Source organism: Lagopus muta, chromosome 1 (assembly GCF_023343835.1).
Source record: "Lagopus muta isolate bLagMut1 chromosome 1, bLagMut1 primary, whole genome shotgun sequence".
NCBI classification, from domain to species: domain Eukaryota; kingdom Metazoa; phylum Chordata; class Aves; order Galliformes; family Phasianidae; genus Lagopus; species Lagopus muta.
Genome location: NC_064433.1, coordinates 175463661 through 175489817, shown reverse-complemented (window position 1 = coordinate 175489817; position 26157 = coordinate 175463661). Strand labels below are relative to the sequence as shown.

Below are 26157 nucleotides of genomic sequence, written 5' to 3'. Positions count from 1 at the left end.
CTCCCAAGAGCCTTATCTTCTCCAGGCCTAACAAGCCCAGATCCTTTGACTTTTCTTCACAGGAGAGGGGCTCCAGCCCTCTGAATATCCTTGTGGCCCCTTCTGGACCTGCACCAATAGCTCCATGTCTTTCTTGTGCTGGGGGCCCCAGACCTGGACGCAGTCCTCCAGGTGGGTCCTCACAGGAGCACAGAGGGACAATCCCCTCCCTCGCTCTGCTGCAGCCCAAGATGCTGTAGGCCTTCCAGGCTGCAAGCATATGTTGTTGGCTCCTGTTTTTTCATTCACTAAACTGAAAAAGAAAATAAAAAGAGGCAAGACTGCTTGTTGCTGTATCAACTAAATTAAGACATCTCGATCTTAACAGCTCCATGCAATACAAAGTAGGCCTTGTAAGAATATTTAGTCTAGCAATTGCAAATAATCCAGGCACAGCCTCATTCATAAGATCAATTTATCATGGGGTCATACAAGGCAATTAGGCCTGGACACTGAATGCAGAAGAGATCTGATTAACGACCATCACCTGAAAAGGTGTTCTAAGTGATCTGGTTCTATTTTTAAAAACATTTTAAAGCCTTTGAGAAGATTAATTCCTCAGCCAAAGAGCTGAGTACTTTGCTGCTGCTAAGGTAAACTGATGAATTAATTGAATCTTCAACACCAGAATATTCTTTGTGGAATTCTGAAGGGATAGTGCTTTGTTATTGCTAGCATCAACACAAAAAAGACTGGTATCCTTTGCCCTGAAAGTCCTTGCAGCCAGATGGAAATATTCCAGCCACCTTCGCTCTCCTTTTTCTTTATCATGCCGTTCTGCAAAAGATTGCAATCAGAATCAAAAAAGTTGTTTATATTCTTCAATAATGAAAGCTCATTTCATAAGGAAAACTTTATAAAGTCCTCATTAAGGGCATTATCTTTCCAGTACTGTCAGTGGTGAGCAAGTCTGAAGCTAGAGTGCAGCTAATAAAATACTTGAAAAAAAAATACTTTTCAAATGAGATATTTGAAAATTATGGATTGTTGAGGTTACTTTTAATTATAAGGTCCCAATCAACACATTGGAGCAATGTGTTACTTTTCAAATAAGATATTTGAAAAGATACCAAATGGATGTCAATATTTAAAATAAGATACACTGGAAACAATAGTGAAAGACGCAGTACAAAACTTTTAGCCAGATTTCTGAATCTCCTTCTCAAGAGAAAGTTGTTACAACTGGTCTAAATTCCAAAATTTCAGCTCACCAACCATCCTGTCTCCAGGAGGCTTAAGGAAGAACATGAAACATGACAAACACAGAAATGTTTGTCCTCTATTTTGCTTTGTCATGGCAATCTAAAGGTTGGGGTCCTCCTAAATCACCAGCTGCATCCAGAACACACTGTTTTTCAGTTCTGTTCAGACAATCTCTCAGGAATTTTCTTGCTTCCTTTCTATTTTCACTAATTCTTTGGTTTCCACATCCCCACATTTCACTGAATTCCCATAACTAACTAACTACAGGGGGTGAAATGCATTTCCTTTAGTTTGATTTTAATCTCCTGCCTGGGCAATGCTGTGTCTGGTTGAAAGCCTCATCCTGCCCAAGGGAGTGGAGTGCTGGGTGCCTCCAGCCCTGCAGACAGATGTGTTGGAAGGGAGGTGATGCAAGAAACAGGAAGGATGGCTTTCCGGGGTGGATGAGAAAGGGGAGAAGCAGATATACTAGCTAGGTTTGTGGACTATTGTCCAAACATTTAAACAGTAGTTACTCTTGCTTCTTCTAACATTAAGAGGGGATTCCTGGTCTCAATGAATGCAGTATATAAATCATAAACAAATAATTCATTCCTTAAGTGTATGCTGTTTGGATTTTTTTTTTCCTATACATACTATTCATATTTTACACTGTCATCCATGTTTTAACAAATGTATTTAATTCACTCCACCTTTTTGCAAGCCAGAGAATCAGAGCTCTGCTGATGAATGCTGTCAGTTCTCCCAAATCCCTCATTCCTCTCTTAGAAGTCAGGGAACCAAAATTACCGTGTTCCACATCAGTCATTTCTCTAGAGTGTTACACAACCATGTATAGCAAGGTATTTATCCACCAGGTCTGCTTTCTTCCTGGACAGCTAAGCTGTTCCATCAGAAACACAAAAATGTTCTTACATAGCAGCTAGCCACCCAGCATACCAAGGAGCCATGGAGCCCTTGGTTCATTGTTGAGGTTACTTTTAATTACAAGGTCCCAATCAACACATTGGAGCAAGGCAATAGCTTTGGAACATCAAACAGTTCCAAATCACTGTACTTAAAAATGCTGAGCCTTGTCATAAGCACAGAGAACAAGTTGCAAAGGCAAAAAGGAAAGCACTTCAGCTCAGGGTGAATTTAAAGTCCTTTTGCAGGCCTCTGCAGAAAGATGGTGATTTAGAAAAGTCAGCTTTCAGTAATTAATTTTGCAGTGTCATAACCTCCCAAATTGTTCCCATTAATTATCTCTAATCTGCAAACTGATAGCTTCATACATTAACTTCATTTTAAAGATAGTTTCTGTACAATATTTGCCTTTAACACTTTGCATTGATTTTATTTTGCTAACAGGAGCATTTTGCCTCATTATTATTACTACTACTACTACCACTATTACTATTAGTACTATTATTCAGGTTTTAATTTGATTTCTTTGATCTGTTAAATGGATGAACCATTTTATTGACTCTGCCTGGAGACAGTGACATCTCCCTCTTGGAAACAAGCATTCTGGCTGCAGTTCAATCTCTGCAGCAGTATTAATGCAGGGACAGAACCTGGTTTCATTTGAGCACTTTACTTGAGTTCTTCCATATGCAAGTAGGACACAAAATTATCATAATTAAGAGTTAGTAAAAAATAGAAGAGAACAGGAATAAGGAAGTACATTCCTCATCATGCCAATGTTAACAATAGTTAAAATGAATGCAGGATCTGTTGTAGAGTGAGAAGTTTCTTTCATTAAAAGGAAACATCTAACAAAGTATATGAGTTGAGCTCAGCAGCTGCTGCAGCGTCTGTCCTGCCCTGAGTGGGCAGTTCGGCGAGCTGTTTAATGTCTGAACTTTGAACATTACAACAGACTTTTATTTTCTACTGCCACACGTGTGTATAAAAGCCTTTTAAATTTTCTCATCATAGGAAATGTAGGAGAGATGAAAGGATGAAAGAGAACTTGTGTCAGCAGCGCTGGGAACGTGTCAGCAGTGCTGGGAAGTTTGAGCTAGGGCCATAAATGCAATAAAATAGAAATTGCTGAAAGAGTAAGCTACAGAAATGTCTATTTAAAATATCTGCTTAATTTCGTCAAAAGAAGAAATGAAGAAAGGTGGCACAAACAAAGAAAGCATGAATTACTAAATCTAACGCTATTCAGCTGATGACTAGCACTTACACCAAGGTCACTTTCAATGAGCATGCAACAGCTGAGTCCAATGGGATGGTTTGGGTGAAGGAAAGAAATATATTTGAGGCAGCTGGTTCTTGTACACCAAATTAACCGGTACTGATGCATGCAGCAATGGGAGAAATGACCTCCAAAACAGCAGTGATGACTTCCAGGATCATGCATATAGTGAGCCCAGTGTATAAGCAGAGCCAGGTTACAATGTGCTTAAACTGCTTCTGAGTTTGTTTGACACAATTAATCAAATGTTCTCTGGAAGCATAAACCATTTTCACAAATACGAAAGCATAGAAACACTAAATACAACATTCTGCCTATGAAAAATCCAGGCTGTGATCAAGGAGCCTTGCAATGAGGGCAGGAGCAGCAGTGCTCCCAAGGATTCCACCACAGCCCAGGGCTGATGCTTGTAGCCTGGCCCTCAGATTTAAGTAAAGATATAGTATGGTGAGAGAGCCCACACATAACAGGAGAGCTGTCAGAGCCCTAACCTCTGCATTCCATCCACCCTAACAGTCAGCAGATAGCTTGCAGGAAGCTGTGGGAGTTAGCAGGCACTGAGCTTGCTCCTGAATGGACCTTGGTTAAGTGAGCTTTTCCCTGCAGTTTGTGTGTGCTAAGTAGCCCCATCTCTTCATATGGACCCCAGACTCAATTCCTTTGACAAACTGTACTAGAAAAACTACACAGATCTGTTAGAAAGCATAAAGTACGTAGGAAACACTAAATACATTATCAAAGTGTATGAAACTATTGTATTTATGACGAAATGTTAGTGATTAATGTTCCATCCCTGAGGTCTTCAAGGTTAGGTTGGATGGGGCTTTGGGCAGCCTGACCTAGTGCTTGATCTAGTGGTTAGCAGGGGCTTGGAACTAGGTCCAACACAAGGCATTCTATGATTCTATGGCTGATTCTATGCTTCTGTGATTCTGTGATTTACCAGATTTCTTTGCCAACTGATAGGACACCAGTTTGCAAGAGGCTGCGTGTAAGGACCGGCCTACCAGTCACATGTGTGAATTTGTGCATTCCCAATGCTCCACTCCCCTGATGCTTCCAAATACAAATTTCTGAGCACACTTATGAATGGGGTATACTCTCCAGTTCTCTGGTGACTTTTTTAATCCATGCAAAAAAAAAAAAAAAAGTTTTCTGTTTAATGACACTTTGCCAATAATGTGTCTCTAAAGGAAGGAAAAAAATGCTTCATTTAATCTAAGTTTTGCCTTCTGAGTCTACATTAATTGGTGGGCTAATGGTTAGAGACAACACTGAAGACACTGTATGTGTCTTGATAAAGCTGGTTTGAAAATTGAAATATGTTGATGCCTTCCAGCATTGGATAAAACCTCAGCTGTTCTCTGTGATAGCACTTGTGATATTTGTATTTTCCATTTTCAGCCTATCTATTTAGGTCTCAGTAGTCACATCTTTTCTCTTTCTTCATTGTCTCCTACAACCTTTCGTTTATCTTGCCAAACTTGGCCTTCACATACACCACTGCTAGAAAGTTCTCTCTTGTTACCATCCTCCTAACAGTGCAGTGTGGTCTGCACAGAAATCAGAACATACACTGGGTTCCCACTTGCAGCAGATCAGTGGAAGTACCAACCATTTTCTTCAAGTCTTTGACCATTACAGCCAATGGCTAATGCAACTAAGCTCTTGGTAAAGGTCTGTCTCCACTTACGGTCATTCTACTTGTGTGCTTAATATTCTCACTTTTCTTCCTCATAAAACATACTAAAAAATAATTCCAACTGAAAAATCCATCTTTGCTATGGATCCTGCTGATTCTATGAATTGGGAGTTCAGTCCTGCACACCATTTTCTTGCTTGTGAAGGTAATCCCATTAGTACCAGCAGAACGACTCCAGGACCATGTTGCTCCATGCAGTGTTAATACTTTGAGAGCAGCAAAACCTCATTCTCAAAGGACCAAAAAATACAAAGAACCATAAAAATACAAAGAACACAGTATTAACCAAAATGAGGTGTTTCTTGTGCATTAGCAAGGATGATTAATGAATACAGGCTAATACTGTGTGATTGAAGACAAGAAAATGCAATGCTGAATTTAAAAAACTGGGGGAGGGTTACCTGAGTTATTAGCTGACTCTTCAGTCTGAGTGTGAGCTGGTGGGATTTTACACACAGATCTGAAGGCAAACGTGGCTGGCAGAAAGCTGGGAAACTGCCTTCAGTGAAGAGGAGCTACTTACAAAGAAATAGATGACTGGGGACAGAAACTATGTGAGGAGAGGAGAGGAGAGGAGAGGAGAGGAGAGGAGAGGAGAGGAGAGGAGAGGAGAGGAGAGGAGAGGAGAGGAGAGGAGAGGAGAGGAGAGGAGAGGAGAGGAGAGGAGAGGAGAGGAGAGGAGAGGAGAGGAGAGGAGAGGAGGGGAGGGGAGGGGAGGGGAGAGGAGAGGAGGGGAGGGGAGAGGAGAGGAGAGGAGAGGAGAGGAGAGGAGAGGAGAGGAGAGGAGAGGAGAGGAGAGGAGAGGAGAGGAGAGGAGAGGAGAGGAGAGGAGAGGAGAGGAGAGGAGAGGAGAGGAGAGGAGAGGAGAGGAGAGGAGAGGAGAGGAGAGGAGAGGAGAGGAGAGGAGAGGAGAGGAGAGGAGAGGAGAGGAGAAAATCATGCAATTTTGTGAGTAAAAAACAGATTCTAAAGAATCAGTTTGATCTCTTCTTCTCCAAAGGTAATGGGAAAAGGCTGCAAGTACACCCCAAAAGCCAAAACAGCTCCTGCTATTCCAGCACTACTTTGCCCAGCACAGGCACTGTTAACACACTTGTAGTCGCACCTCTCCTCACAAACATGCAGCTTAATGCATAGCAACTATTTAAACTCTGCCTTGGGGGAATTCAGATAAGGAAGGCTTGCAACCAGTGCACCATGATACACTTCATATTTTCATTACCTACCTAGCACACCTACCATCACTAAAATCACATATGTGTGTATGTATGTTCACCTGTGTGTATATAATTGTTTACCACATTATTCTTAGGTTATTACAACAAAGTCCTAACTGTTCATGGCATGAGCCAGGTTCAATCCTTGGCTTCATGCTCATCTCAGTATTTTGCAGTTCACGTTGTTTTAGTCAGTACTGACAGCTACTGAAGCTCTGTGCAGAGAGATGAACGTGTCACACCAGGAATAAAATATCTAAGTCAGGAGATTAGAACTCATGTGATTTTGCTTCGCTTTACTAATTGATCAATTACTAATTGTACCAACTATGTTGCTTAAATCTAAATCGGACCACAAGGACTTTAAATTACATTTTAATGGTTCAGGCTATGAAATTTTGGCTACTGGTTTCATAGAGTGAAGCACAGAACGTATGAAGATAGCTGCTAATATGCTGCACTGCCACAGAAACACCCACAGCTGTGAACAGTCTGGTTGAATTCCTGTCTAGGTGGGAAGCTTGTAAGAATCCTCTAATTAAAAGCATCTAGAGCCTTACTCAAGTTCATCTCTCAGACCTCAGCTGGGAAACACATCCGTGCAATGGTCTTCCCTTCTTCCTATGCAAGCAGGGAAAGCTGTAGGGTGTCTGTCCACTGGAGAGTTCATCTTCCCACAAACTGACTCAGTGCTACTGTCTGACTCTTATATGTGCTTTGAATAGACAACAATAACACCATTTCATGAGATACAAAACTTCTAAATCACCTGACTGATGAGCTGCAATTGGATCGCTACTGTTTTCTCCCAGAAAATAAAAGTATAAATTCTGTGATTTGGAATATTCAGTTGAACGGGAAACAGTTAAAAATAATGCATCTACATTTGCTTACAATAAAATTTTAAAACAACTCACAAAATATAAATATCTCTGATGCAGCCCCATGAAAAGTTTCCAACAGGCATAAATCACTGCCCTTTATTCCCTTCCCTTTAAGTATTCTTTCTGAAAAATTCATCCAGCTCATCAACTTTTTATCTGAATAACAGTCTCTGTTTATCAGAACTGCTTCGTAAACTCTTGGAAGTATGTTCTGCTTATGTCCTTCTAAGGCTATGGAAGTGAAGTATGCAGAGAGTGGTATCAAGGACTGTCAAATGATACTGCTCCTTGTGTTTATGAGTCAGAATCTGAAGGGCAGTCATATTTAGATGACAAAATAGAATAGAAGAAGAAACGAGGAATGCTAACAGATACAGTAAGTTGGTGTTCTTTCCAAACCTTGTAGGAGAACATTACTGTGCTTAGGAAAGGAGAAACAAAAATACAGAATTACATATGAAATGCTCCAAGAAGATTTCTGGCCTCTCTGAGAACAGATGACTCTCGTGCTACCAGTAGGAACGTCACTGCAAATTGGAAGAATGGTGACAAGCACCAATTAGTCACTCACTGACATGTTTGGTTGCTCCTCATTCATTTGAGATTTGCTTACTGATTGTACGAATCCACTGAAAGGTGAAGGATTTTGGAAGAGATTTACAAAGGTTACATGCAAATCCTGGTATCCAGCTCTCTCTGGGAAGCTGGGCATTGAACTGATGAACTGTATCTTTAGAAATTATGCCAGCCAATTTGCACAGAAAAGGAGGGCAAGGAAAAACCAACATGGTTTTAGGTTTCTTTATTAGCTTTACCAGCTCAAACAGCACTATTCTCCATTAAAAAAAAAAAAAAAAATTTAAAAATAGTCTGATTGGAACAGAACGAATTTGACCATTTGCCAAAAATTTTGAGATTACAGCCAAACTGTAATCTGAAGCTGCAACACTTATGAGCCCCTCAGACGTGTTATTGCCATCTACGTGCACATCTTGTGCAGAGAATGTGATGCATGTTGGACACACAGCAAGTCCTGAGTTTTAGCAAGGTGCCCACCCTGTGCATGAGACAAAATCCCTATCCACGGGCAGAATCATGTGGCTCTCCTACACCTTCCTGGGATTCCTGTGGTTTTATGGCTCTTCTCTTTCCAATTATATCTAGATGTCCCCACCACTGCTTTGGGTTCTAATACCAGTCCACAAGTCTACACCCAAAAATGCCACCTTTTGTTACATGTGTTGTACAGATACATTCCTTCTTTTGTGAGATGACAGCATGATGCTTAGTAATTGCATGGCAGTCAATGAATTAGGATTAAATTGTGCCTGCAGCTGAAAGGCAGTACCTTCATCTCTCCATGTCTTCTCAACATAGTCACAGCAAATATGTGTGGAATAGCAATGTGGTTTCCCTAATCCCACAAATAAACAAATAAATGAGCAAATAAATAAATAAATAAATAAAAGTAATCTTCCCTGCAGTTTTTTTTTTAACCATGTTTTTTAACTGCAGACACAGATTCTACATTTATGAATGACATCAATGGCAGCAATTCCTTATCAAGACTTCCATGTAATTCCTCTGCTTCTAGGACATGACAAGGATCCATCTAGTACAAACCAGGATCAGAAATAGTGTTCTCTAAGCCAAACAGGGCTGGATCAATCTCTTTGGAAACCACGTGTGAGAGTACAGAGTTGCTGTAAGGAGACTTTTGGGGTTCAAAACACATGGGGCTCAGGTGCCCTTTTCACCAAAATGCAGTAGGACAGGCAGTTTGCCACTCCCTGGTGTAGAAGAGCTCTTGGCTCAAGTATAGTCCATACAGTGCTGCAGTGCTCTGCAGTGTGTCACCGTGGCGCTCTGCTGTGTTGTGGGATGCACTTGTCACAGAAGGGGAAGAAGCTAATCATGAAGGCATGCATCCAAACACTGCTCAGCACTTTTCCATCCCAGAGGGAATACAGCAGTGAAGATACTGACTGTCCCTTGCTCATGCAGGGAAGTTAGCCAGGATCACTGTGCTATTGGTACAGTTGTGGTGACACAACGTGCTACATACTGATAGGACTGCATGTTTCTACGGGATGAATTACAGGACTGAAGGCCGACACTAAGCCAGCGTGGCTGGAGGGACCAATGGTGGGATCAGTCAGGATAGCAGGACTGGGCCCAGCCAAGGTAGATGGAAGCAATGGGGAAGGACCCCACCAGCGGGAACTGGGACAGCAAAGTGGTGGGAGGGAGGGCTGCCAGGAGGACATAGGGTCCTGCAGGGCTGGAGAGGTGAGAGCCAACAAACATGGGGCTTCCATGCCTTCCTGAGGGTTTGTTTTATCCTCTGCACTGTGGAAAAGCTGAAGGAAATGGATTAGAAACAGATTTTACAAAGCTACATGGGAAAACAGGTAGAAAGAAGAAAACTGCACTGGAATGGTAAGTTTCACATTGCTTTTTTTTTTTTTTGTGGATTGAGGGAGCAAACCCCAAGTGTCCCCAAACGCTTCAACCTCACTTGAGTCACCTGGCAGCGCTATAAATGTTACATTTTTGCAGACCACGTAGAAACAATTTCTCCAATGCATGAAGCTTAAGCAAGCCTTCTTTTTGCATACCTAAGTATTTGTTCCTATACCTCTCATTTCCTCTCCTAAAACAAATATTTTTAAGTGTGGAACCACTGATACAAAACACATCTGAGACCTCCCAGGAGTGACTGCCTTTCCCAGGACTTCTCCTGCAGCGTCTGGAGCTAGAGTCCCTGCCACACGTTTTCTTTTGCAAAGTCTTCCCATTTTATGACACTCGGAGCAACTGGTCGTGTTTATTGATCTTTCCACACAGCTGCTCTTTTCCTACAGGAGCCCTAAGCCAGATTTTCTGTGGCCTGATGCATGAGGCCCCATGTGTCTCTGCAAGAGTGGGTTTCCTGATGCCAGCAACAGAGCCCAGAAGGCAGCGGATTTTTCACACTGAGAGTTTGTGGGTGTAAACGAAGCAGAAAATGCTACACACTGGCTTCACTTCCCCTGTAAAAAAATGTGCTTGTTTGATGGATTCCAAAATCCCGTGGTAAGCTGGAGCCCAAAGCAGACGAGCTGCAGCACATGAGGATGTGGCAGAGGAATGCAGGAGGATGTGGCAGAGGAATGCAGGAGAGCTGAGCTGAGAGGCACAGCCAGTGAATGGGCTGTGCAGCCTCTGCGTGGAGGCAGCCACCAGCCAGAGGCATCCTCAACACCTCTGCTTGTGTCCCTGGCAGCACCCACCTCCCCTCAGTAGCTTCCACTATTTTTCACCCATTTTAACTGATTGAGCAGATCAGATAAAAGCAGGTATGACTTCATAGAATCATAGAATCACAGAATTATTTGTATTGGAAGGGACCACTAAAGATTCAACCCCCTGCAATGAACAGGGACACCTACAGCTCCATCATGTGCTCAGAACCCCATCCAGCCTGACCTTGAGTGTCTCCAGGGATGGGGCATCCACCACATCTCTGGGCAACCTGTGCTAGCTGTAAGAGACTTCTTTATATCCAGTTTAAATCTCCCCTCTTTTAGCTTGAAACCATCTCCCCTTGTCCTATCACAACAGACCCTACTAATGAGTCTGTCCCGTTCTTCCTTTCAGCCCCCCGTTAGGTACTGAAAGGCCATTCTCAGGTCTCCCCACACAACAACAAGCACATATGACCCTGAAATAACCCCAGTCTCTGGGGACAGCATCACCTGAAGGTGGGTTATGTTTCACAATATGCAAAGGCTGCAAAGGACGGTGGAGCTGAGCACCCTGCTCTGGGGTCACAGCAGCAGCAGTCCTCACATTCAGAAGCACTCAGAAATGTACAGAGGTAGCAGAGAGGGTTTGTAACTTGAGGAAAGAAGGGGAAAAAAGTAGCAGAAAAGGAAACTTTCAGGAAAATAGCCATCTTACCTCCCTGCAGACCAGTCCAAAGTGCAACTCAGAGAAATCTTACCCCGAAAACAGCTGAGGATCCCAGACAGAGCACACAACACAGACTTCCTCCAAACTCCCAGCCCCTCTGTGATGCCCAGGAGCCGCAGCCCCCAGGCTGGGTGGGAGGAACAGTTGGGTGAGTGTCAGCACCGCACGCCCCATAAATTCTCCCACAGCCTTCTGAAGACGTGCGTCCCTGAGCAAAACACCCAAATCCCGCAGGCTGTTGACATAGTAACCACCCTGAAGTTTTTTGCCCCCCTCAGAAGACAGTTGCGTAAAACAATTCACAATAGGAAGGATTTATCCAGCCTGCAGCGTGCCGGATTTCATGGTTTTATTTAAGTAAGGAGCAAAATAAAGAGTGTCAATGTTTATACATCAGAAACTTCACACCCTAACCAAGGGCTTATTTCATAGCTGCAGTTAATATTAAGGTCTTCCACAACTCTTTGAAGGAAGTGCATTATTACCCAAACAAAAGACAAAAGCTCATTTCTAATGCACAAGTGAAGTAAAAATACAGAACCTTGTAAGGAAGTTCGAAAATGTTTTGGATTTTCCTCTATTTATTTACATACATTGAATCATGCATCATTAAGGCTGGAAAAAATCACTAAGATCATCCAGTCTAACCATCCCCACCATGCCCACTGACCATGTCCCTCAGTGCCACATCTCTATAGTTCTTGAACGCCTCCAGGGACAGTGACTGCAGCACCTCCCTGGGCAGCCTGTGCCACTGCCTCACCATTCTTTCTGAGAAATTCAGATTCCTCCAAAGATGCTTGAACCATTTCAAAAATCGCCAGTAAAGTTCACAAAACCACAACAGTTACTGGGGGACGTAACAGCCAGGCTGCCCTGCACGTCTTTATCCAACTGTGGCAGCAAACAGATGGGGACGTGCGGAGGTTAAAGTCACACTGAGTGGACCTTGACACCTGGAGTTGAGTTGAGCTTTACTTGCAGCACTGCAGTGCTCACTCAGCACTGCCTTCTGAAAACTGCTGTATTTGTTGATCTGAATAAGAGCTGAATTCTGCGTTATTTACTAAAGAAAATTTGTCTTTGAACCAGATTAGATCTGTGTTTAAGCTTGGAAACAGCAGAACCTAGAGTGAAAGAGTATTTCAGACTATGCACCCTACCACCCCTTTTCCTCCAACCCTGCCATTCATTACAAGTGGCCACGACCTTTCCCCACAACACCCAAGTGATTTTCATTTAACTCACACTGTACATCTCACTGCCCCTCTAAATCTTCATCCACTTGTTTTTCCTTGCCCATAGCAGTGGGCGAGGAGCTGAAAATCATCAGTCATTTCCCAAGCTGTCATTTGAATGGGAAAATCCTTCAGAAGAGAAGAAAGAGAAGAGATCAGTGGGTGCCCCTCATCCTTTCCCTGTGTCCCTTCTGCTTTCTTCGTTTGCTTTGTGCCACGTCTGTGCTGGGGCCTCCAAGGTAGCTCCTGCAGCAGATCCACTCCAAAATCAACCCACCAAATCGCCCTAATTTTCCATTTCATCAGCCCCAGTGAGCTGCTCTCACTGTAATTGTGCAATTTCTGCCTGCAGACCATGGGCAGTGGTTGGTGGGCAGAACAGTGGCCCTCAGCTACAGCTGATTACACCAAATGCTGAATACCCTTCTGAGCCTTTCTGTGCCTGTGCTGTTCAGCACAGTAGTATTTCCTTATCCCACAGATTGAAATAGTGTTGTATCTCCACGTAGGTAAGGAGTGCCATACAGCTGAGCTTTTTCAGAAGGTAACCGACTGCAGCGCCTGCGATTCTCTGCACATGGTGCATAAAATCAGCCTTCACAAACTCACAACTCAGCTTTCAAAAACATATTACCATCTGGTAAAAGTAAGCCAGAAGTAAACCGAATTTCCTTCTGCACAGTGTGCATATCAAACAGACAAATGCTCTGCTGTCAGCAGCAAAACAAGTACTGAAATCTCTCCGTTTTTGCACTTTGAATGCAATTTTCATAAAATAAGCTATTAACTGAAAGAACAAAAGTGGTATAGATCCTATAAGTTATTTTCAGCAGGGCTTTAGCTCTACTTTCCCTGGTAAATGTACACAATACAGTTTGTACTAAGACTGGTTAACATTGTACTTTTGAATCTGTTCTTGACCAGATTGCGATGATATTCTCCTTGGACTGTTTACTCATCAATTATGTCCTAATTAACTGATTTGAGATACATAGATGACTTGGAATTGCAGCAGTTAGGCAACATTATCCCTGAGATTTCATGAGATAACAGAAATTTGCCAAATCTCACTTACTGGGACTGCTACTGAAGGCGAACCACTGCACTGCAGAGATGGCACGGAAGTCCTGTGTCCTTTCATGATGGGGTTTGGGAAAGCAAAGGAGTAAATGAAAGCAAGAAGTGGGCTGTGGCCCACGAGCTGCCTGCACAAAGCATTAGCAGCTGCTTAGTGCTGTGTTTGCAAATGCTGTGGTTCCTCTAGAAACACTTAATCCTGCCTGAATCCTGGTTGGCATTTAAGGTGAAGTGAAGGCTGTAAAAGACTGTTCTTGATTACCTGCTCATCTGTATGGTCCGTTTTGCATGACAGTGGATTTTCAGCAAGATTTTTCAGGCTTAATTATTCACTCACAGAATCACAGAATCACAGAATCACCCGGGTTGGAAGGGACCTCAAGGATCATGTAGTTCCAACCCCCCTGCCTAGCAGGGCCACCAAACATACACATTTAGATCAGGTTGCCCAGGACCCCGTCCAACCTGGCCTTAAACACGTCCAAGGACGGGGCATCCACAACCTCCCTGGGCAGCCCGTTCCAGGGCCTAACCACTCTCCTTGTAAAGAACTTCCCCCTAACATCTCATCTAACCTAAATCTTCCCTCCTTCAACTTGGATCCATTTCCCCTAGTCCTGCTATTGTCAGCCCTTTTGAAGAGTTTACTCCCCTCCTGGGTGTAGGTTCCCTTCAGGTACTGATAGGCTGTAATGAGGTCACCCCACAGCCTTCTCTTCTCCACTCCAGGTATTGTGCACCTATTTATGAGAATGGCTCTGAAAGTGAGGCTTCCTGTGTTATGATGCTGGCCCACAACATCAGAGGCAGGTGGTGGTGGTGTGGCAGTAGATGTTGAATCTTCCCACCAAAATTCCGTTACATGTTGTTCTCATGTGACTGATGGCAGCAGAGGGGCAGTCTGACAGAATGATGTCTGACATGGAAGTGCATATGGAGCAAAGGTGTGTCACTGAATGCCTCCATGCAAAAAAAATTGTGCTCATCAACGCTTGCTGAATTTGAGGAGACTGAACAGTGGATGTGAGCACAGTGAGGCAGTGGGTGGTGCATCTCAGCAGTGGCAACAGCAGTATGAAATACAAGCTATGTTCCAGACAGCCATAATCTTGTTCATCCCTGGTTAAAATATGTAGTTCCTGATGGGGAACATGTTGAAAAATAGTATTTTGTACCCAAGAATCTGCTCTATCAAACAGAGCTTTTGTGCTTTTTGTATCTGTTGTAGTTTAAATCAAAATTAATAATAGGCCTTACTTTAGGAGTGACTTGCAGACTGGTCATGTGCAGTGGTCTGTTTGATGGGACACAGTGGAGTGGGGATGTTTGCTTGTTGTGCTGAACATAAAGGAGGAGACAAAGCAGAGACAACACAGGAAACTCAGGAAAACAGGAAAGATCCCCTGAAGCCAAGTCGTGAGAACTTGTAAGTACAAGTAAGTACACTTAACTATTCTTTAAGTACACTTAACTATTCTATAGAGTACAACACTGAGCTACAACTGGCAGTGGGGGGTCTTGAAAACCATTTCATAAGTGGCAAAAAAAAGCAGAGTTCTCCTTTCCATCTTAGGGCTGATTTAAAAGTGAATTGGATTTTACCAAATAATATCCAAAATATTCTACTCAGTGCAGCAGGATGAAATAAGTCTTCTCCATGACCACAAACATTTAAAAGATGAAATCCAGAATAAATTCACAAACAAAGAAACAAAGAAGGTTTGTGTCCCACTCTTACAAAAGTTGAATCATAGAATCATAGAATCGTATCACAAAGATAAAATCTATTTCAATACAATGAGATAAACCTTATAGAAACCAGAACAGCAAGCCAAGCTCATTTTGTAGCTGCTTCGCTGGTTCAAGCAAACCAGACTTTGTATCATAGAATGGTTTGAATTGGAAGAATCCTTACAGACCATCCCACCTCCAGGTATGGGGCATCCACAGCCTCTCTGGGCAGCCTGTGCCAGAGCCTCATCACTCTCTCAGTGAAAAAATTCCCCCTGACATCTAATCTAACCTTTCCCTTTTTTAGTTTAAAGCCATCCCTCCTTGTCCTAGTGCTATCAGATAATATAAAAAGTTTATTTCCTCCTGTATATAAGCTCCCTTTAAGAACTGAAAGGCCACAATGAGGTCTCCCCATAGCCTTCTCTTATCCACACTGAACCCCAGCTCCCTCATCTTGTTTTCATAGGAGAGGTGCTCCAGCCTTCTGATAATCTTCGTGGTCCTCCTGTAGACCCTCTCCAACAGCTCCATGTCTTTCATGAGCTGGAGGCCACAGGCCTGGATGCAGCTCTCCAGATGGGACCTCACAAGGACAGTGTAGAGAGAGACATCCTCTTCCCTATTCCTACTGGCCACCCCTCTTTTGATGCAACCAGGGATACCGTTGGCCTTCTGGGCTGCAAGTGTGCACTGCTGGATCATGTTCAGGTTCTCATCCACCAGGAATCCCAAAGCCTTTTCTTGCTGAGCTGTTCTCAATGAGTTCTTCTCCCAGTCCGTACTCACATCTGGGATTGCCCCAACCCCATTGCAACACCTTGTACTTGGCCTTGTTGAATCTCATTAGGTCTGCATGGACCCACTATTCAAGCCTGTCAGATCCCTTTGGATGGCATCCTTTCTTTCTGTCGTATCAACTGCATCACTCAGCAAACTGTCCTTAGTTGCTGAGGGTACACTCGATCCCACTGCCTAGGACATTGATAAAGATACCAAAGAGCACCAGTCCCAAGGTGTCCCAAGGGACACCACTTGTAACTATATTATTCATGATTACCTTACTCAGTGAACAGAAAACTCTTCATTTTCTTCCTTCTGGATTGTTTTTTCTATTTTAACTGCCCACCACCAAGCGAAGATAAACTAGCACTGCCTCAAAGGAGGAGGAAAACAGCCCTTGGGAAAGGGAGGGGAAAAGCTCCTCTTCACATAGACAGAACAACTCCCATGAAAGTGTTAATCTGTTTAGAATTACTGTGCAGCTCCTTAGCACTTCAGAGCCCTAGGAGTTTTGAGTCAGTGAGTCAGTTCAGGTCACAGAACCACAGAATTGTATGGGCTGGAAGGGACCTCTACAGATCACTGAGTCCAAACCCTCTGCAAATGATATGATATTTGTACCTGGACAGCCAAAAGGCTCTGGTAGGAAAAAAATAAATAAATAACAAGAAAAAGACAGCAGCAGATGAAGTTCTCTTTCTGTCAGGATTGTGTACTTTCATTTCAATTGATACTTTCTGTTTTACCAAGTCCTGCTGTGAGCCTACTCTTTTGGTAAGCACATAGCAGCTCCCACCCAACCTTGGTATGCTGACATCACCCTCTAGCTCCAGGCAGCCCTCATCCAATGAGGAAATGCACCTGAGCAGAGGAGGAAGGAAACTCAGGGAGCATCAAATATCAGTCTTGAGTGCCAGTATACCATAGCAGGCTGGTGCAGTCATCACTGGCTTTCTGTCAGAAACATTTTGGAAACGACACTTCTTTTTGTCTTGTATCCTGTAGCACATACTTTAAGGCTGACGTTCTGCCTCCTGTCTCACTGGCTGTTGCAGTGCACAGGTTGCACATACTGAATGCTTGTGGGAGTAATTTCAGTTGAATTTCTAACTCTCCTGTTCATAGGGAGGTATTTTGCCTTCTGAAAATGAGAATCCTTTTAAAGGTCATGCAGCACTGGTGTGCAAGGCTCTTGCTCAGGTGGACTAGCAAGTTGAAAGACCAGTTTGAGTTCTGCCATGCCTGGCAGTTTCATATTTCCTCCTCTGTCCGTGAATCTTCTCTATGGAGGAAAAGCACTCAGAGAGAGGCAGAACATGCAAGATGGATACTTTCTCAAGCACAGCCTCCTGCTGGCACAGTGTTACTCGATCAGTCGCAGCCGGAGCATCATTATTTAAACGTGATATTTCTGCATGTAATCCAAGCTGTGACATCAAGTCCACCAGCAGCCTTTGTTGTGCTTTAATTCAGCAGCTGCTCAGCACCACACAGCCATTTGCTCACTCCCCCTACACGGGATGAGGGAGAGAAGTGGAAACAGAATAGAAGTCGGTAATCAGAGCTGTATCGGAGATGGCAACAAGAGGAGCAGCAAGGATATGGGCAGAAGGATAGCAGGAGGAAGAAAGGAGGAGGAACACAGGCCAGTAGCAGGCCAGGATGCAAGGAAGAGCAGGCACGTGGGGTCTACAAGGTACAAGGAAAGAGGTAAACCATGCTGGGTCTGTGCAGGGTGCTGTAGCCTAAGAAACTCTCCGTGAGCAGCTATCTCCCCATCCTGGTTATAGAAAGGTTCACAACAAGGTGGAAGCAAGGAGTTGATCACTGCTTGTTCTTGTGTTTCAGACAGTTTTGGCATGAGCCCATGACTCCCCAGCACTATGTAGTCACACTGCACTGGCTCTAAAATCAGCCACAGAAGGGAAGTGCAGAGTGTGGCTTTGGGAAACACACCTAAATGAGGATGCCCATCAGGATGCCCAGGACAGCGCTTGCCTCAGCATGAGATGAGCCTTGTGAGCCCTGTAGAGCCCAGCTGGCTTGGGCTGGCCATTGGGTCACACACTGGGCTTTCCACACCATCTGTCTTATTTGGGATTTCCCCTCAGCTCATCTCCTGGCAGTGGTAGTCCAGTTCCAAAGCAATGATTGGAAGAAATGACCCCGAGCACACCAGTGCTGGCCACTTCACAGCTGCCATGTAGGACCTGGACACAAGCCTTGTACAGCTGGCTCAGAAAGTCTTGTGCTATCAGCGCTGCCATCCTGGTCAGATGACTTCATATTTTCCTGCCCTGAGGCTTTTTGAGCAATATGTATATAAAAGAAGATGCTGAGCATTTCTTTAAATTAATCAGTCCTATAGGTAATCAGCACCCGATTGGATTTCCAGCAATACAAAGAGTCTAATAGTTAATTTGTTCTTAGAAGAAGATTTTTTCTTTTAATGCTCACCAGTATTTTTCCACGTTGCTCCATGTAACTAAATTAAGTGCTCTGATAACAGCACTAAGAGCAGTGGAAAAGCCAACATATTAAATAAACTTGGCCACTTCTCATATTTTACGTGCCATCTCTTGCTCACAGCCTGCAGGTTTAAGCACTTGGCAGTGGGAGCCAGGGCAGAAAGTGGCACTGAAATTTCCTCTTTATCTCAATCTGAGTTTGATGACTTTTATCTGCTCACCAAGGCAAGAAAGCCAGAGCTTTTTGTGTCATTACTTCATATGCTGATCTGCAACCCAGATGTTTGGAGGCCTACTAGAACAAGAGAAGAAAAGAAGTATGGTTTAGAGCTACCCTGCAAGGTCTTTGAACCTCAGGGCTGCAGTGAATCTTCAAAACATTGACTAAGAGGGCTTGATACATCCATAGCACTGCTTCAACTCAAAAAAACTGGAGATAATTTGTACAAGACAGCTCTGCTTCCCACTTGTCCTCTGGAAACTCACTGCCCAGCTCCTGGTCAGCAAGCCAGGACACCCTCCTGCTTGGGATCTGTGGAGCGCATCCCATCACGGCTTGGTCTGATGCCCCTGCCCATGGCCAATGGCCTCACTGTTTTTCTCTGCTCATGAAAAAATACACCTTGGGTGTCTGAGATTTCACTCTGGATTTTAGCCTGGATCATCCTCCAGGCCATAGAGGTCCCACTGATGCTGTCACTCAGATTTTGTCAATCACAATGGGCTGTTGTGTAGCAGCATGTGGATTGCTTATGGCAGTGCTTTGCCAGAGACATGGTTTCTGGTTTTCAGTAAACAAAAGGCAATGCAAGTTGGGGGAAGATGACTCAGGCAATGCAAGTACACAGATGTGCTATGGAACAAACATTATGTGATCTAGGATTCCTCTGAGACTTTAAAAAGGCCTATTTAAAAGGACTACATTATTACCTACAGGTTCTAACTGAAAACAAGAATAAAGCTTGTTTGTTCATTTAAAAAAATGCATATAGAAATAATCCTGCTACTTAAAACAGTGAGAAATGGCACTTTGAAAATAATAATATATTACTTTGAACATAAATAGCTGTCAAAAAAAAACAAGGAAATTAGCAACTGGGGACTTCTCACTTAGAGGCACTTGAAGCCTTCTTTTGCCACCTGGATAATCTCTCAAGAGAGGTTCATTGCATGGCTGGGGGCACACATTCAGGACGTCAAGAAGAAGCTATTGCGTATGATAAAACCAGAGGACTACTGTCCACTCCTACTCTTTCAAGGTGGGGCACAGGAGGCTGCAACAAGGAAATTACAAAATATTTAAAGAGACTTTTGTCACATGGGAAGATGTCAAAAGGATGAAGTAGTGTCCTCCTCAGTCCTCCTGCCTGGTGACTGGGATCCCGACAGAAGGAGGAGAACAGATCAGTTGAATGAACAGCTGCATGGGTGATGTTGTGTTCAGTGTTCTGGTTACTATGATAATTGAATCATAGAATAGCCCCATCCAGCCTGACCTTGAGTCACTCTGGGGATGGGTCATCCATCACCTCTCTGAGCAACCTGTGCCAGTGTGTCACCACCCTTACTGTAAAAAATTTCTTCATTATATCTAGTGTAAACCTCCTTTCTTTTAGTTTGAAACCATTTCCCCTTGTCCTGTCTGAACACACTCTGTAGCATAGCCTGTCCCCTTCTTTCTTACAGTTCCCCTTCGTATACTGCAAGGCTGCTCTTAGGTCTTCCCAGAGCCTTATCTTCTTCAGTCTGAACAGCCCCAGCTCTCTCAGCCTGTCCTTAAAGTGGTGTTCCATCCCTTGGGTCATTTCTGTGGCCCTCCTCTGGATGCACTCCAACAGCTCCATGTCTCTCCTGTACTGAGGACTCCACATCAGGATGCAGTACTCCAGGTGAGGCTTCACCAGCACAGAGCAGAGGGGCAGGATCACTCCCTCGCCCTGCTGGCCATGCTGCCCAGGATATGGTTGGTTTTCTGGGCTGTGAGGACACATTGCTGGCTCATGTCCATCAAGAAAATACTAGGCAGTAAGGTGGTTGGGCTAATTAGCAGATCATTAAGCTAGATTCAGTGTGGAAAGGCGATGTACTTCTGAGTGACAGAGAAGAGCTAAGGAACACTGTCACTTTAGGAAGCAGCAGGGGAAAACCTCAGAGTTGGCTGAAGGAATGACCAAATGTAGCTTTCCTTCCCCAAATTCTGGCAAAGACCTCCTGCATAAATGAGGGTAAGCCAGGTCAGTGAAAGGAGGATATAGGTCTTCAATGTGTAATGAGGCAGAACCTAAAAATCTACGGAACACAAAGGAAAGGGAGCCAGGTCAGTGAGGAGAATGAGATGCATCCCTGAATCTGCCAGATGCAGTGGTGAAGACAAACCATATGCAAGATCCCAGCATGATAGAGATCCTATCAGTTGAGTCCTAGTGTTCCTTTTGCAGTCCAGCAAAATCCCAAGCAACAGAGCACTAAACCACTCCCAGCACAGGGTTTTGACTGTGGGTACATGGTTTCTACTTTTTGCTATGGTTCTGGAGACAGAAGAGATACTCAAGGCAGCCTTTGCCATGAGGGAGGACTTTGGCTTCCTTATAAGTTCACTTCCACTCATTCACATGTTGCAGCAGGGCTCTGGGGGGCATTCAGAAGGGGCAGATGAGTGGATATTAAGATCTCTGGCTCTCCTGGTAAATCCAAGCCTGCCTAATTATACTCAGAGAGATACAAGGCACAAAACCTGCATATAGAATGTGATGTGCTAAAAGATGTTGACTGACCCCAAAGATGGCTTTGAGCTGCACACCATCTCAGAGACAAGAATTGAAACCCATGGTCAGAGCCCATTGGCTTTCTGCTTTTACTAGAGTCTGAAGTCAGGCAGAACCTACTCTCAGCATTGTTAAAGTAAGTGTAGACAGTTAAATACCTCTACATTGGTAATGCTACATATAATATTCTATTCACAAGACATTAATAGGCCCAAAACTTGCATTCTACTACAGTATTTTCTTTCTTTATATGGTTACATTACTTTGTTGGGCACATTGGTCATAGCTCCAGAAAGTGGCAGAGAGATAAAGGCAATAGGCCAAGAAAGGCAGAATATAAAACTTGGCTGCCAAAGAGAGCTCATAATACTGATGTCACTGGTAACAGCCACAGGAAAGCCTTTTGTCACTAACAGAACCACTGACAAGCAAAGTCACTGGCAGTCATCTGCAGATTCATTCCAGCAGATTTGTGTTGGTCTCGTGCCCATAAAGCATGCATTCTCTGCTGACCTTTATGTCCAGAATGGGCATCTTTAAGAATCAAGACATGAAAACTATGAGGTAAGATAGATGAAGAGTAGGGCCCTACTGGAGAAATGGACAGAATGGAGAGAGCACAGTGCTGTGGAAATGGACCTGGACGAACTGGTAACAGTCCTTTCGTCTTCACAACATCTTTTAATCTTCACTAACAAATAGACCCTTGCTTTCCATTTTGTCATATTTCTTAAAGACTCGGTGGAGATAGAAGTCAGAATTCATAGAAATGCTGAGCAAAAAACCAACACTCTACAAACAATAAGCGAGAACAATAAGTAACTAATGAATTTAGGACTCATGAGAAGTGACTATCTTACTGTGCTGCAGTCAAAATCTCTACGTATCTTCTATAGGAAACAAAGATAACATCTGTGTGGCAGCTCAGGTAGACCTCTGCCACTCAGGAATGGCAGCCAGCCTTGGAGATGACACTTCAGAGCTCACAGACATGGAGATGGCATGCTCACAGCCTGTGCCCTGTCTCTGGTGAGTGGTGTCATGCAGCTGGTGTTTTTCTGCAGTGACCAGCAACACTTCTACCTCCTCTGCTGAAACATCCTCAGTCGTTGCCTAGCACAGACCTACGTCTTAGACATGTGACATTTATCACATCATCTCCTGCAAATGCCCTAAGAAACCCATGCAAAATCCAGTAGCAATTGGAAAAAAAAACATCAAAGGAAGGGTCTGAAAGTCATTCTCTTACCTTCTTCACCCTGGAGCTGGGCAAAGGTATGAGGAGGATTGTTGCTTAGAATACTGCTTTATTTGGGGCAGTGGCTTGCACCAGCTAGTCCTGGCTGCACTGCTTTAATTAACCAGTTCTTTGTTGAGTATTTACAGTGTTATTAGTCCCACTTCTGTAGGAAATCCTGAGAAAAGGGCACGTAGTCTCTGTAGAGCTCTCTGTCTGTCTGATTCTCAGCCCCTGGAGCTGTGAGATTTGAGGAACACTTGTGTGTCACAGGCAGAGCAAGCTATGTCCTACTTCAGCAGAGCAGAACAGGGCCACCACAAACCAGCAGAGCAACCACGTGAGGAAAAGCCCTTCCAGCACTTATGCGGATAAAAGCCAAGCAGCTCCCTCTTCTCAGTGGCAAAGAACTGAAATAACACTTGCATTCCTCACAGCTACTGGCAAATCGTGGCATGACATAATATCAACACTGTGACAATATACAACAGTTGTTTCTTGCTCTCTATAATCACTTAGGCAAATCACTCCATTGGTGAGATATGAAGATGTAGGAGAAAACACAATAACACCTTCTTTCTCCTCAAAAAGCATCATGTTACATTTCACGTTTCCAGAGAGAAAGAGGCTACAGAAGAAACACAACATCAAAGTCCTTCAGGGATTCTAGAAAGCTAACATCTGGAGAGCTGGCTTTCTTACTCTGAATTGGAGATGACTTAAATGAAGTAATCAATTAAAGGTATTTGGGTACAACATGGTAACACAGCCATTAAGTGTAATCAAGATCTTCTTGCCTTAGCTGATAGATGATACTCTAGGTTGCTTATTTCTAATTCAGAGAGGCTCCCTGATAACACACAAAGAAGAAGTAGACAAGAAAATAATGACAGCACCTGCAAGGTGCAGCATGGAATGAAAACAAACGGTTTTCTCACACATCTGCAGGCCAGGAAGCTTTCCATCAGGCCCTGTTTACAGAGGAACAGATTCTTCACTTGCAAGCTCATCATCAGGAAATCAGCAATAACAGGAGATCACAGCTGTGTGCTCTAGCTCAGAAGAAACTGGGAGAGAAAAGGAATGAGCATCCTACAAACATCTTCCCTTTATGGGCCATGCATTAATAGCAACATGGCTGGAAGCTGGTTCCAGGAGATGATCTGTTACACACGGTGGTATTTCATGAGCAGACAGCTCTATAGCTCAGGCCTTGAGAGCTGTCTGAGATGCTGGTGAGACATGGGCAATGCAATTATTGCCAAAGAAAACAAAATAGCACAGAGATCCACCAAAACCTATCTTACAGGGGCTCAGCCATGAGACCAGGACAGCAGTCCCAAAAGGAACATGTTTGAGGAAGAGCTGGGTAATGCAGATGTAGAAAGGAAACCCACTTTCCTTTGCGTCAGTGCAAAGAACAAACTATGTCTGTCCATATGTGAAAACCACAAACCATGGTGCAAAAGCCGTGGAGAATAAAGTATTAGATGTGTTGCTGTGAGGGTCTCTGATGAGCTACTAATTTTGGTGCTGAACTCTGGGCCTTGAGACCCTGAAGTGAATTTTTAACTCTGAGATTAGCTGACATGTACTGAGTCATCTTGTGGTTATGTAAAGCAGACCTAGAGGCACACAGTGAATTGTCAAATGCTCTGAGGATGAAACATGAAATACAGTGCTGTTAAATCCACTGTTAGTAAAAAACAAACAAACAATGTTAAGTGCATATTTGGCCATAGGAAAAGTTGAATTAGTTCTTCTAAGCCAATACATGCATTCAGTCAGTATGAATTCTCCAGACTGCCCTTATATACTTAAATCTTCCTTTAGTCCTTTGGACATATCTACTATTTAGATGTTGCAGATCAGGGATTGCCCTGATCCAAGTGCAATACCTCACACTCAGCCTCATGGAGCCTTATTAGGTTCACTTGTGTCCATTTTTCAAGCCTGCTTCCAGCAGCAAGGGTTTCTCTTTCCCTCTGGCATAACTGCTGGGAATACTTACATTGACTCTTACATTAACTGTCATCTTGCAAATGCCTACCAGCACTTCCCAGGGCTTCCTGTCTGATCTGTGGTGGTGATAAGACAATAAACAGGAGTAGATTAATTCTTCTCACTAGATGGGGAACTCCTTGAACAGCTTAAGCATACAGAAATATTTAATCTGGAGTCAACAGGTGCCATGAGAAAAGGTGCCATTCAGCAAGACCTGGATAGGCTGGAGAGCTGGGCAGAAAAAAACCATATGAGGTTTAACAAAAGCAAGTGTAGAGTCTTGCATCTGGGGAGGAATAATGCCATGCACCAGTACAGGTTGGGGGATGACCTGCTGGAGGGGAGCTCTGCGGAAAGGGACCTGGGTGTCCTGGTGGACGACAGGTTGGCCATGAGCCAGCAGTGTGCTCTTGTGGCCAAAAAGGCCAATGGCTTACTGGGGTGCATTAAAAAGAGCGTGGCCAGCAGGTCAAAGGAGGTGATCCTCCCCCTCTACTCTGCCCTGGTAAGACCTCATCTGGAGTACTGCGTCCAGTTCTGGGCTCCCCAGTACAAAAAAGACAGGGATCTCTTGGAAAGAGTCCAGCGGAGGGCCACGAAGATGGTGAAGGGCCTGGAGCATCTCTCCTATGAAGAAAGGCTGAGTGAACTGGGTCTGTTCAGCCTGGAGAAAAGGAGACTGAGAGGGGACCTGATCCAGGTCTATAAATATCTAAGGTGTGGGGGGCAGAATGGCGAGGCCGGACTCTTTTCAGTGGTGAGTGGAGACAGGACAAGGGGAAACGGCTGGAAACTGCAGCATAGGAAGTTCTGCACAAAGATGCGCAAGAACTTCTTTACAGTGAGGTGACAGAGCACTGGAACAGGCTGCCCAGGGAGGTGGTGGAGTCTTCTTCTCTGGAGATGTTCAAGACCTGCCTGGATGCCTACCTGTGCTACCTGCTGTAGGGAACCTGCTTTGGCAGGGGGGTTGGACTCGATGATCTCTGGAGGTCCCTTCCAACCCCTACAATTCTGTGATTCTGTGATTCTGTGATGAGTTACTTGAGGCTGACTCCCGATTTGGTCAGGGAAGGCTGCCTTCAAGGTGATACTCCCAAAGAATAAACCTCCACTGTAAAGTGTCCCACTGACTGACTTGTATTTTTAAATTCCCTCTCTGGGTAAGATTTAAATGTTAGTTTGGAAATGGTGTGTACCTCCAGTCAGCTCGAAGCAATTGCTGTTTTGTCTTGAATCAAAACATCCTACCCCCTTAAGACATGTTTGCATGAACAAGGAGCCTTTTAATGATACCTCCATACTGAGTGAACAAGATATCCCTGTCTGAAGTCTGGCTGGCTGGAGACACAAACAGTGTAAGAGGAGAAAACCCACACACTGGCAGCACTACAGCAACTACAAGTGGGGAGCTGCATTTAAAGCTAGACATATCCCCTCAGCCTTTTCACACAGCAGGCAGATTCAAGGCCAATATCAAAGCATGGTGGAAGGAAAAAACTTGATACCAGCTATCTGATGGATTACAGCTGTGAAACAGGAGCATAGTGCAGCAGCTGGCAGAGGACACCCTAGGATCAGCCAAGGCAACAGAGAAAAGGACCCAGAGCCAAAGAGACCACTCCACAGCCCAGAGCTCATGCCCTCCAGCCAAGCTCATACCTTGCTGG

The 26157-nt window shown here is 44.0% G+C and overlaps 1 protein-coding gene across 2 annotated transcripts in view; it reads right to left on the bottom strand.

Moving 5' to 3' along the window:
- SPATA13 (spermatogenesis associated 13) overlaps nucleotides 1-26157 on the bottom strand; it is a 146354-nt gene that overhangs the window by 60499 nt on the left and 59698 nt on the right. The window contains exon 1 of one of the 2 annotated variants that reach the window (XM_048933641.1): nucleotides 11173-11271. The exons of the other annotated variant lie outside the window; for it this stretch is intronic. The gene's annotated coding sequence lies outside the window, so the exon portion shown is untranslated. Of the gene's footprint in view, nucleotides 1-11172; nucleotides 11272-26157 lie in introns of those variants that run through there. 2 annotated transcript variants of the gene reach the window in all.